We start from the raw sequence: 12,019 nt of genomic DNA, 5'->3' as shown, positions 1-12,019 counted from the left end.
TCCTACCTTCCAGAAAGTGGTCGCTTCTCTGTTCAGAGAGTTGTTGCTACTCTCTTCTTTGGTCTCCTGTTGAGTTTGTAGGTGTTCAGAATGGTTTGATCCCTATTTAGTTGAATTCCTGAGACCAGACGAAATCCAGGTCTCCTACTCCTCCACCATCTTGCTCCGCCCAAGCCAATACAATTTTAAATTTTGTTCACTCCAACAAGTGAAGAATCATCACCATAAGAGATATAGACAAAGACCAAAGAATTAAGCAATTGGCAGTAAAAGAAAATAATGATGGACAACTGAGTCTCATGACTCATTAGTAGGAAAATGATGATTATAATAATTAAGAACATTTTCTCCTGAATTGTGTATTATGGTAAAATTCTGTATTTATGGTATTTATTAGGAAATTTCAAATTCAGAGGAGGAGCAAGATGGCAGAGGAGTAGGAGACCTAAATTTTGTCTGGTCCAAAGAATTCAGCTAGATAGGTATCAAACCATTCTGAATACCTACAAACTCAGCGGGAGATTGAAGAAAATAATAGCAGCAACTCTATGAAGAGAAAAGTCACCACCTTCTGGAAGGTAAGCTTGCGGAGAAGTGAACCCAAGGCAATATTTGGGAAGATAGACTGCAGGGTAGGGAGCCTCCATCAGCTGTCAGCCAGCTTCAGCAAGTGATAGAACAGCAGAGCACAAAATCAGAACTTTTAGAAGTCGGCTCCACTGAGGGACGTCCCTCCAGTGGCTAAAGTGGCGGATGGAACCCTCGGTGGAACAGTGTGGTCTCAGGACCCTCAGGGTCAGAGACCGGGGTGCCTGAGTGTGGCAGAGCTCGCAGGTATCAGAACAGGGAAGCTGGCTACAAAGACAGAGCTGAGGAGTGGGCTCTCAGCTCAGGGTTGCCATAAACCATAATCCGTGGCACAGTCAGGCCACTACTCTTTGAGCAGGGACCCAACAAGTGGCAGATCCAGGGAGACTACCATACTTCCCCTGGGAGGAGAAGCATGGGAGTGCACTGCAGGAATCTGCTGGGTTGGGAGTCTACAAATGGGGTTGGGTGCAAGAGATAGAAATGCTCGGTCACAAACCGGGTGAGCACAGAGTGCAGCTGGAAACCAGGGAGACAGGAGTGATTGACTGCTTTTCTCTGAGGATGCACTGAGAGTAGGGCCCCGAGTTCTCAGCTCCTCTGGGACTGGAGATTGGGAGGCTGCCATTTTCATTCTTGTCTTCTAAAGATGTATGGAAAACTTTCAGGGAACAAAAGCTACCAAGAGCAAACACAAGCCGATTACTTAGCCTGGCTCTTGGCAAGGGTGGGGCAATTCCACCTCGGGGCAAAGACATTTGAGAATCATGGCAAGAGGTCCCTCCCCCAGAAGATCAGCAAGAACATCCTGCCAAGACCAAGTTTACCGATCAATGAGAACTGCAGAACTCCAGTGCTAGGGGAATACAGCACATAGAATTCATGGCTTTTTCCCCCATGATTCTTTAGTTTTTCAAAGTTAGCTTTTAAATTTTCTTTATTTTTTTCTTTTCTATTTTTTTTAATTTTTCTGTTTCCCTTTTTCAACCAACATCTTATAATTCCTTTTTTTAAAATCATTTTTGATTTTCATTTTTAGAGTCATAGTCTAGCCCCTCATTGGGGTTAACCTTATTTTTGGTGTGTATATATATATATGTTGTTCTCTCTTTAAAATTTTGGGATACAGTTTCTTCTAACAGACCAAAATATACCCTAAATCTCTAGTGTATGGCTTTGTTCTAGTCTCCCTCCTGGTCACATTCTCTTTTTTTTTTTAATTTTCCACTTTCTTCTTTCAACCAACTTCTTAACAATTCCTTTTAAAACTCTTTTTGAATTTTCATCTTTAGAGTCATACTACATCCCTTCATCATATTTACCCTTATTTTTGTGTATCTATATAAGTTTTTCTATCATTAAAATTTTGGGAGGCAGTTTCTTCTAACAGACCAAAATACACCCAAAATCTAGTGTGTGGCTCGAATCATCAGCCTGATCATATTCTTTTTTTTCCCCCTTTGGTTCCCCTCAGGTTTGGGGCCTCTTCTGATTTGTTTAGTGTATATTTTTCTGGGGTCGTTGTTACCTTTTTAGCATTTCATTCTCTCATTCATCTACTCTTGTCTGCAAAAATGACAAAACAGAAAAACTCACCTCAAAAAGAAAAAGAACAGGAGGCAGTACCAACTGCCAGGGACCTAATCCATATGGACATAAGATGTCAGAACTTCCATTCAGAATGACGACGATAAAGATACTAGCTGGGCTTGAAAAAAGTATAGAAGATCTAGAGAATCCCTTTCTGGAGAAATAAAAACTAAAATCTAACCAAGTCAAAATCAAAAAGGCTATTAATGACGTGTAATCAAAAATGGAGGCTCTAACTGCTGGGATAAATGAGGCAGAAGATTGAATTAGTGATATAGAAGACCAAATGTTGGAAAATCAAGGAGCTGAGAAAAAGAGAGATAAACAACTACTAGATCATGAGGGGAAAATTTGAGAGATAAGTGATACCATTAAGACAAAACAATACTAGAATAATTGAGACCCTAGAAGAAGAAGAAAGAGAGGGGCAAATTATTGGAGCAAATTATAGTGGAGAATTTCCCTAATTTGGGGAAAGAAACAGGCATCAAAATCCAGGAGGCACAGAGAACCCCCCTCAAAATCAATAAAAATAGGTCAACAACCTAACATCTAAGAGTAAAACTTACAAGTCTCAGAGACAAAGAGAAAATCAGTGAGCAGCTCAGGACAAGAGATCTGTAACCTACAAGGGCAGAAACATTAGATTGGCAGCAGACCTATCCACAGAGATCTGGCAGGCCAAAGGACTGGCATGATATCTTCAGAGCACTAAACGAGAAAAATATGCAGCCAAGAATACTATATCCATCTAGGCTGTCATTGAAAATAGAAGGAGTGGTAAAAAGATTCCAAGCCAAACAAAAACTAAAAGAATTTACAAACACCAAACCAGCCCTTCAAGAAATATTGAAAGGGGTCCTCTAAGCCAAGAGACAGCCCAAAAATAACACAGACCAGAAAGGAACAGAGAAAATAGACAGTAACAGTCACCTTAAAGGAAATAAAAATGGCACTAAATTCATATCTTTCAATAGTTACCCTGAATATAAATGGGCTAAATGTCCCTATCAAAAGACACAGGGTAATAGATTTGATAAAAAAACACAAGACCTATTGATATGCTGTCTGCAAGAGACTCATTTTAGGCCAAAGTCACCTCCAGATTTAACGTGAGAGGGTGGAAAACCATTTACCATGCTAATGGACATCAAAAGAAAGCTGGGGTGACAGTCCTTATAGCAAATTAGATTTTAAAACAAAGACTATAATAAGAGATGAGAAAGGACACTATATCATACTTAAAAGGTCTATCCAACAAGGAGATCTAACAATTGTAAATATCTATGCCCCTAACATGGGAGCAGTCAATTATATAAGCCAATTAATAACAAAGCCAAAGAAACACATCAACAATAATACAATAATAGCAGGGGCTTTAACACCCACTCCCTGAAATGGACAGATCATCTGAGCAAAAGATCAACAAGGAAATAAGGGCTTTAAATGAGACACTGGACCAGATGGACTTCACAGATATATTCAGAACATTCCATCCCAAAGCAACAGAATACACATTCTTCTCTAGTGAACATGGAACATTCTCCAGAATAGATCACATCCTAGCTCACAAATCAGGTCTCAACCGGTACCAAAAGATTGGGATCATTCCCTGCATATTTTCAGACCACAATGCTTCGAAACTAGAACTCAATCACAAGAGGAAAGTCGGAAAGAACTCAAATACATGGAGGCTAAAGAGCATCCTACTAAAAAATGAATGGGTCAACCAGGAAATTAAAGAAGAATTTTTTAAAAATCATGAAAACAAATGAAAATGAAAACACAACAGTTCAAAATCTTTGGGATGCAGCAAAGGTGGTCCTAAGAGGAAAGTATATAGCAATACAAGCCTTTCTCAAGAAACAAGAAAGGTCTCAAATACACAACCTAACCCTACACCTACAGAAGCTGGAGAAAGAACAGCAAATAAAGCCTAAACCCAGCAGGAGAAGAGAAATAATAAAGATCAGAGCAGAAATCAATGAACTAGAAACCAAAAGAACAGTAGAACAGATCAACGAAACTAGGAGCTGGTTCTTTGAAAGAATTAGTAAGATTGAGAAACCCCTGTCCAGACTTATCACAAAGAAAAGAGAAAGGAACCAAATAAATAAAATCATGAATGAAGGTGGAGACATCACAACTAACGCCAAAGAAATACAAACAATTATAAGAACATATTATGAGCAACTATATGCCCACAAACTAGACAATCAGGAAGAAATGGATGCATTCCTAGAGATGTATAAACTACCAAAACTGAACAAGGAAGAAATAGAAAACCTGAAGAGACCCATAACCAGTAAGGAAATTGGAGAAGTAATCAAAAATCTCCCAACAAACAAGAGCCCAGGGCCAGATGGCTTCCCAGGGGAATTCTACCAAACATTTAAAGAAGAATTAATACCTATTTTTCTGAAGCTGTTTAAAAAGATCGAAATGGAAGGAAGCATTCCAAACTCTCTTAATGAGGCCAGCATTACCTTGACCCCAAAACCAGACAAAGACCCCACCAAAAAGAATTACAGACCAATATTGCTGATTAACATGCATGCCAAAATTCTCACCATAATACTAGCCAATAGGATCCAACAGTACATTAAAAGGATTATTCACCACGACCAGGTGAAATGTATTCCTGGGCTGCAATGTTGGTTCAACATCTGCAAATCAATCAATGTATACAATACATTAATAAAAGAAAGAACAAGAGTTATATGATCCTCTCAGCAGATGCAGAAAAAGCATTTGACAAAGTATAGCATCCTTTCTTGATCAAAACTCTTCAGAGTATAGGGAAAGGGGTACATACCTCAATATCATAAAAGCCATCTGTGAAAAACCCACAGAGAATATCATTCTCAAAGGGGAAAAACTGATAGCTTTTCCCCTAGGGTAGGGAACATGGCAGGGATATCTACTATCACTACTGCTATTCAACACAGTACTAGAAGTCCTAGCCTCAGTGATCGGACAACAAAAAGAAATAAAAGGCATCCAAATATGCAAGGAAGTCAAACTCTCACTCTTTGCAGATGACATGATACTTTATGTGGAAAACCCAAAAGGGTCCACCCAAAAATTGCTGGAACTCATACAGGAATTCAGTAAAGTGGCAGGATATAAAATCGATGTACAGAAATCATTTGCATATCAATACACCCATAATGGGACAGAAGAAAGAGATATTAAGGAATTGATCCCATTTACAATTTCACCCAAAACCAAAAGATACCTAGGAATAAACCTAATCAAAGAGTCAAAGAATCTGTATTCAGAAAATTATAGAATATCCATGAAAGAAATTGAGGAAAACAAAAATAAATTCCATGCTCATGGATTAAAAGAACAAATATTGTTATGCTACCTAGAGCAATCTACACATTCAGTGCAATCCCTATCAAAATATCATCAACTTTGTTCACAGAACTAGGAGAAATAATCCTAAAATTTGTATGGAACCAAAGAAGACCCCAAATAGCCAAAGGAATGTTGAAAAAGAAAAGCAAAGCTGGCGGCATCACAATTCCTGACTTCAAGCTCTATTACAAAGCTGTCATCATCAAGACAGTATGGTACTGGTACAAAAACAGACAGATAGATCAATGGAACAGAATAGAGAACCCAGAATAGACCCTCACTCTATGGTCAACTAATCATCAACAAAGCAGGAAAGAATATCCAATGGCAAAAAGACAGTCTCTTCAACAAATGGTGTTGGGAAAATTGGACAGCCACATGCAGAAGAATGAAACTGGACCATTTCCTTACACCATACACAAAAATAGACTCAAAATGGCTGAAAGACCTAAAAGTGAGACAGGAGTCTATCAGTATCCTAAAGGAGAACACAGGCAACAACCTCTTAAACCTTGGCCACAGGAAGTTCTTGCTAGACATGTCTCCAAAGACAAGAGAAACAAAAGCTAAAATGAACTCTTGGGACTTCATCAAGATTAAAAGTTTTTGCACAGCAAAAGAAACAGTCAACAAAACCAAATGACAACTGACAGATGGGAGAAGATATTTGCAAATGACATATCAAATAATGGGCTAGTATCCAAAATCTATAAAGAACTTATCAAACTCAACACCTAGAGAACAGATAATCCAATCAAGAAGTTGGCAGAAGATATGAGCAGACATTTCTGCAAAGAAGACATCCAAATGGCCAACAGACACATGAAAAAGTGCTCAATATCACTTGGCATCAGGGAAATACAAATCAAAATCACAATAGGATACCACCTCACACCAGTCAGAATGGCTAAAATTAACAAGTCAGGAAACAACAGATGTTGGCGAGGATGGGAAGAAACAGGAACCCTCCTACACTGTTGGGAATGCAAGCTGGTGCAGCTACTCTGGAAAAAAAGTATGGAGGTTCCTGAAAAAGTTGAAAATAGAGCTACCCTATGACCCAGCAATTGCACTACTGGGTATTTAACCCAAGCATACAAATGTAGGGATCCAAAGGGGCACCAGCACCCCAATGTTTATAGCAGCAATGTCCACAATTGCCAAACTATAGAAAGAGTCTAGATGTCCATCAACAGATGAATAGACAAAATATATATACCACATATATATATACAGTGGAATATTATGCAGACATCAAAACAAATGAAATCTTGACATTTGCAACGACATGGAGGGAACTAGAGGGTATTACGCTAAGTGAAATAAGTCAGAGAAAGACAGTTATCATATGATCTCACTGATATGTGGAATTTGAGAAATAAGGCAGAGGATCATAGGGGAATAGAGAAAAAAATGAAATGGGTATTAAGGAGGGCACATACTGCATGGAGCACTGGGTGTTATACGAAAACAATGGATCGTGGATCACCACATCAAAAACTATTGTATGCTGACTAACATAACATAATAAAATTAAAAAAATAAAATAAATAAATGGGACGAAACCAGAGAGGGAGACAAATCATAAGAGACTCTTAATCTTAGGAAACAAACTGAGGGTTGTTGGAGGGAACAGGGATTGGGGGATGAGGTAACTTGGTGATGGACATTGTGGAGCGTATGTGTTGTAATCAGCACTGGTTATTATATAAGACTGATGACTCACAGACCTGTACCCCTGAAACAATATTATATGTTAATTAATTGAATTTAAATTTTAAAAAAGTATTCAACCCTCTTGATAAGAAATATAAGAATAACAAAATACATAATTTTATCCATCACATTACAACAGTAAATTCAATTTTGGTTAGAATGGGTGTTTAAGAATTGTCGTATACTACTTTTTGCATTTTGGTACAATATTTTTTGAAGGAAATTTGCCATTTTGGTTTTTTTTTCAGGTTTTTATTTAAATTCCAGTTAACCAACAGTGTAATATTAGTTTCAGGTGTAGAATTTAGTGATTCATCACTTATATACAACACCCAGTACCCATCACAAGTCCTCTCCTTAATACCCATCCCCCATCTAGCCCCACCCCCCCCCCACCTCCCCTCCAGTAACCCTCAGTATTTTCTCTATAGTTAGTGTCTGTTGCCTGGTTTGCCTCTGTCTCCTCCCCCACCCCATGTTCATCTTGTTTTATTCCTTAAATTCCACATAGGAGGAAAGAAATCATATAGTATTTGTCTTTTTCTGAGTGACTTATTTTACTTCGCATAATACTCTCTAGCTCCCTGAACGTCATTGCAAATGGCAATATTTCATTCTTTTTGAGGGCTGAGTAATATTCCATTCCATACATATACCATCTCCTCTTTATCTGTTCATCAGTCGATGGATATTTGGGCTCTCTGCATAATTGGTTATTGTTGATATTTCTGCTATAAACATTGGGGTGCATGCATGCCTTCAAATTAGTATTTTTGTATCCTTTTGGTAAATACCTTGTGCAATGGCTGGATCCAATGGTAGGTCTATTTTTAACTTTTTGAGGAACCTCCATACTCTTTTCCAGAGTGGTTGCACCAGCTTGCATTCCCACCAACAGTGTAGGAGGGTTCCCCTTTGTCCATATCACTCATCTTTAAGGAAGTACATATCAAAACTACAATGAGATATCACCTCACACCTGTCAGATTGGCTAAAATTAACAACATAGGAAACAAAATATGGTGGTATGGTATTATATTTTGATTTAACTTTGCAACATTTTATTTTTTATGGTTGAGGCAACTGATGTGTTTCTTTTATTTTTTTTATTAATATATAATGTATTATTTGTTTCAGGGGTACAGGTCTGCGATTCATCAGTCTTATATAATTCACAGCGCTCACCATAGCACATACCCTCCCCAATGTCCATCACCCAACCACCCCATCCCTCCCACCCCCCCTCCACTCCAGCAACCCTCAGTTTCTTCCCTGAGATTAAGAGTCTCTTATGGTTTGTCTCCCTCTCTGGTTTTATCCCATTTCATTTTTTCCTCTCTTCCCCCATGATCCTCTGCCTTGTTTCTCAAATTCCACATATCATTGAGATCATATGATAATTGTCTTTCCCTGATTGACTTATTTCACTTAGCATAATATCCTCTAGTTCCATCCATGTCATAGCAAATGGCAAGATTTCATTTTTTTGATGGCTGCATAATATTACATTGTATATATATATATATATATACCACATCTTCTTTATCCATTCATCTGCCGATGGACATCTAAGCTCTTTCTATAATTTAGGTATTGTAGACATTGTTGCTATAAACATTGGGACACATGTGCCCCCTTGGATCACTAAATTTGTATCCTTGGGGTAAATACCTTATAGTGCAATTGTTGGGTGATAGGGTAGCTCTATTTTCAACTTTCTGAGGAACCTCCATACTGTTTTCCAGAGTAGCTGCACCAGCTTGCATTCCCACCAACAGTGTAGGAGGGCTCTCCACATCACTCATCTTTATGGAAGTACATGTCAAAACTACAATGAGATACCACCTCACACCTGTCAGAATGGCTAAAATTAACAACATAGGAAACAAAAAATGGTGGCATGGCACTATATATTGATTTAACTTTGCAACATTTTAAAAAAGAACCCTCAATTCTGTGATTTATAGCATAAGTTTTCACAGGGAAATGGTCAAGTGCTTATTGTACTATTGGCCTTAATAAGCAAAATTTGGCAAGCTCCTCCAAAGCCTGTCATTAATAGAATGACTTTAAATGGAAATCTATATGGGCTCATATGGAAAAATGTGTAAGATATGTTATTAAATTTTAAAATGTCTTATTTTATTTTATTTTAATTTTTTATTGTTATGTTAATCACCATGTATTACATAATTTGTTTTGGTGTACTGTTCCATGATTCATTGTTTGTTCATAACACCCAGTGCTTCATGCAGAATGTGCCCTCCTCAATACCCATCACCAGGCTAACCCATCCCCCCACCCTCCTCCCCTCTAGAACCCTCAGTTTGTTTTTCAGAGTCCATCATCTCTCCTGATTCGTCTCCCCCTCTGACTTACTACCCTTCATTCTTCCTCTCCTGCTATCTTCTTCTTTTTCTTTTTTCTTAAAATATGTTGCGTTATTTGTTTCAGAAGTACAGGTCTGTGATTCAACAGTCTTACACAATTCACAGCACTCACCGTAGCACATATCTTCCCCAATGTCCATCACCCAGCCACCCCATCCCTCCCACCCCCCACCACTCCAGCAACACTCAGTTTGTTCCTGATATTAAGAATTCCTCATATCAGTGAGGTCATATGATACATGTCTTTCTTTGATTGACTTATTTCACTCAGCATAACACCCTCCAGTTCCATCCACGTCGTTGAAAATGGCAAGATCTCATTCCTTTTGATGGCTGCATAATATTCCATTGTGTGTATATACCACATCTTCGTTATCCATTCATCTGTCGATGGACATCTTGGCTCTTTCCACAGTTTGGCTATTGTGGACATTGCTGCTATAAACATTGGGGTGCACGTACCCCTTCGGGTCCCTACATTTGTATCTTTGGGGTAAATACCCAGTAGTGCAATTGCTGGATCGAATGGTAGCTCTAATTTCAACTGTTTGAGGAACCTCCATACTGTTTTCCAGAGGGGTTGCACCAGCTTGCATTACCACCAACAGTGTAGGAGGGTTCCCCTTTCTCCACATCCCCGCCAACATCTGTCGTTCCCTGACTTGTTAATTTTAGCCATTCTGACGGGTGTGAGGTGGTATCTCATTGAGGTTTTGATTTGGATTTCCCTGATGCCGAGCGATGTTGAGCACTTTTTCATGTGCCTGTTGGCCATTTGGATGTCTTCTTTGGAAAAATGTCTGTTGATGTCTTCTGCCCATTTCTTGATTGGATGATTTGTTCTTTGGGTGTTGAGTTTGATAAGTTCTTTATAGATTTTGGATACTAGCCCTTTATCTGATATGTCATTTGCAAATATTTTCTCCCATTCTGTCGCTTGTCTTTTGGTTTTGTGGACTGTTTCTTTTGCTGTGCAAAAGCTTTTTATCTTGATGAAATCCCAATAGTTCATTTTTGCCCTGGCTTCCTGTGCCTTTGGTGATGTTTCTAGGGAGAAGTTGCTGTGGCTGAGGTCGAAGAGGTTGCTACCTGTGTTCTCCTTTAGGATTTTGATGGACTCCTGTCTCACATTTAGGTCTTTCAACCATTTGGAGTCTATTTTTGTATGTGGTGTAAGGAAATGGTCCAGTTTCATTCTTCTGCATGTGGCTGTCCAATTTTCCCAACACCATTTGTTGAAGAGACTGTCTTTTTTCCACTGGACATTCTTTCCTGCTTTGTCAAAGATAAGTTGACCATAGAGTTGAGGGTCCATTTCTGGGCTCTCGATTCTGTTCCATTGATCTATTTGTCTGTTTTTGTGCCAGTACCATACTGTCTTGATGTTGAAAATGTCTTATTTTAAATAAATCATTGTCACATTTTATGAAAAAGTATGCACCCATATACAAATTTCAGACAAATCTCAGAGACATGTAGATGCATTGAAGTATCAAGAGTGCTTACCTCTGGTATATTAGCTTCTAGGGTTAATGCAGATTCCAATTTTTATAAATCAGGTTCTGCAAAATTTAATAAAGTTGAATTAGATTCTAGATAAATAATGGATAAGTGCTCCCCCAAATGTAGTTGGTATTTAAGTAGGGACTTCAAATCAGGAAAGCATTTATGTTACATGTAGCTGACAAAATTATGTGTAAATAACTTGCAGCTTGTGATAGTAACAGGCTATGCTGGTTTATCATCTACTTCCTAAAACGTTTAGAGTTGCAACAGCACTAAGGTTGATATTATGCATTTGGCAATCTATTACAGGTAGCCAGGATTGGAAATACATTCTATGTCTGTGACAAAACAACTTCACCAAGAAAGATAGGAAGATGTCTTCTGCTGTCTTTTCCCATCAGCCCTTCCAAAGTGCCCTCTGAAAATTCCCAGGAAGATTTTTGAAAAGAAGAGCAATGAGGGAGACAAGTCTCTTGATATTAAAATGTGTTAGAAAGGAGGTAATAAAATGATACTTTACCTTCCTAAGAATAGATAGAATAATAAATAGATGTAAGAAACCTGAGACTTTAGTAAAAGAGTCCTATATTAAAAATACACTGTTTAGGATAAAGGTGCAGTTACTTGGGAATAAATAGGCTGGTGAGTGACACAGTCTTAAAAATGAATTCAGATACTTTAAATATATAAATAATAGTTCAAGCAATAAAAGATAGAAATATATAAGTGAATTACATGCCTTGTTGTATTTTATAATATTGACTTAGGATCATGACAAAGGCAGAAACCACAGAAGTTAAGGTTAATAGATTTTATTCAATGAAGATAAGCAAACTCTCTATTACCTCCAAAACATATTCAGAATT

Source organism: Callorhinus ursinus, unplaced genomic scaffold (assembly GCF_003265705.2).
Source record: "Callorhinus ursinus isolate GAN/ISIS: 27379988/994484 unplaced genomic scaffold, GSC_fseal_2.0 scaffold116, whole genome shotgun sequence".
Classification (NCBI taxonomy): domain Eukaryota; kingdom Metazoa; phylum Chordata; class Mammalia; order Carnivora; family Otariidae; genus Callorhinus; species Callorhinus ursinus.
This window is presented reverse-complemented; position numbering follows the sequence as displayed.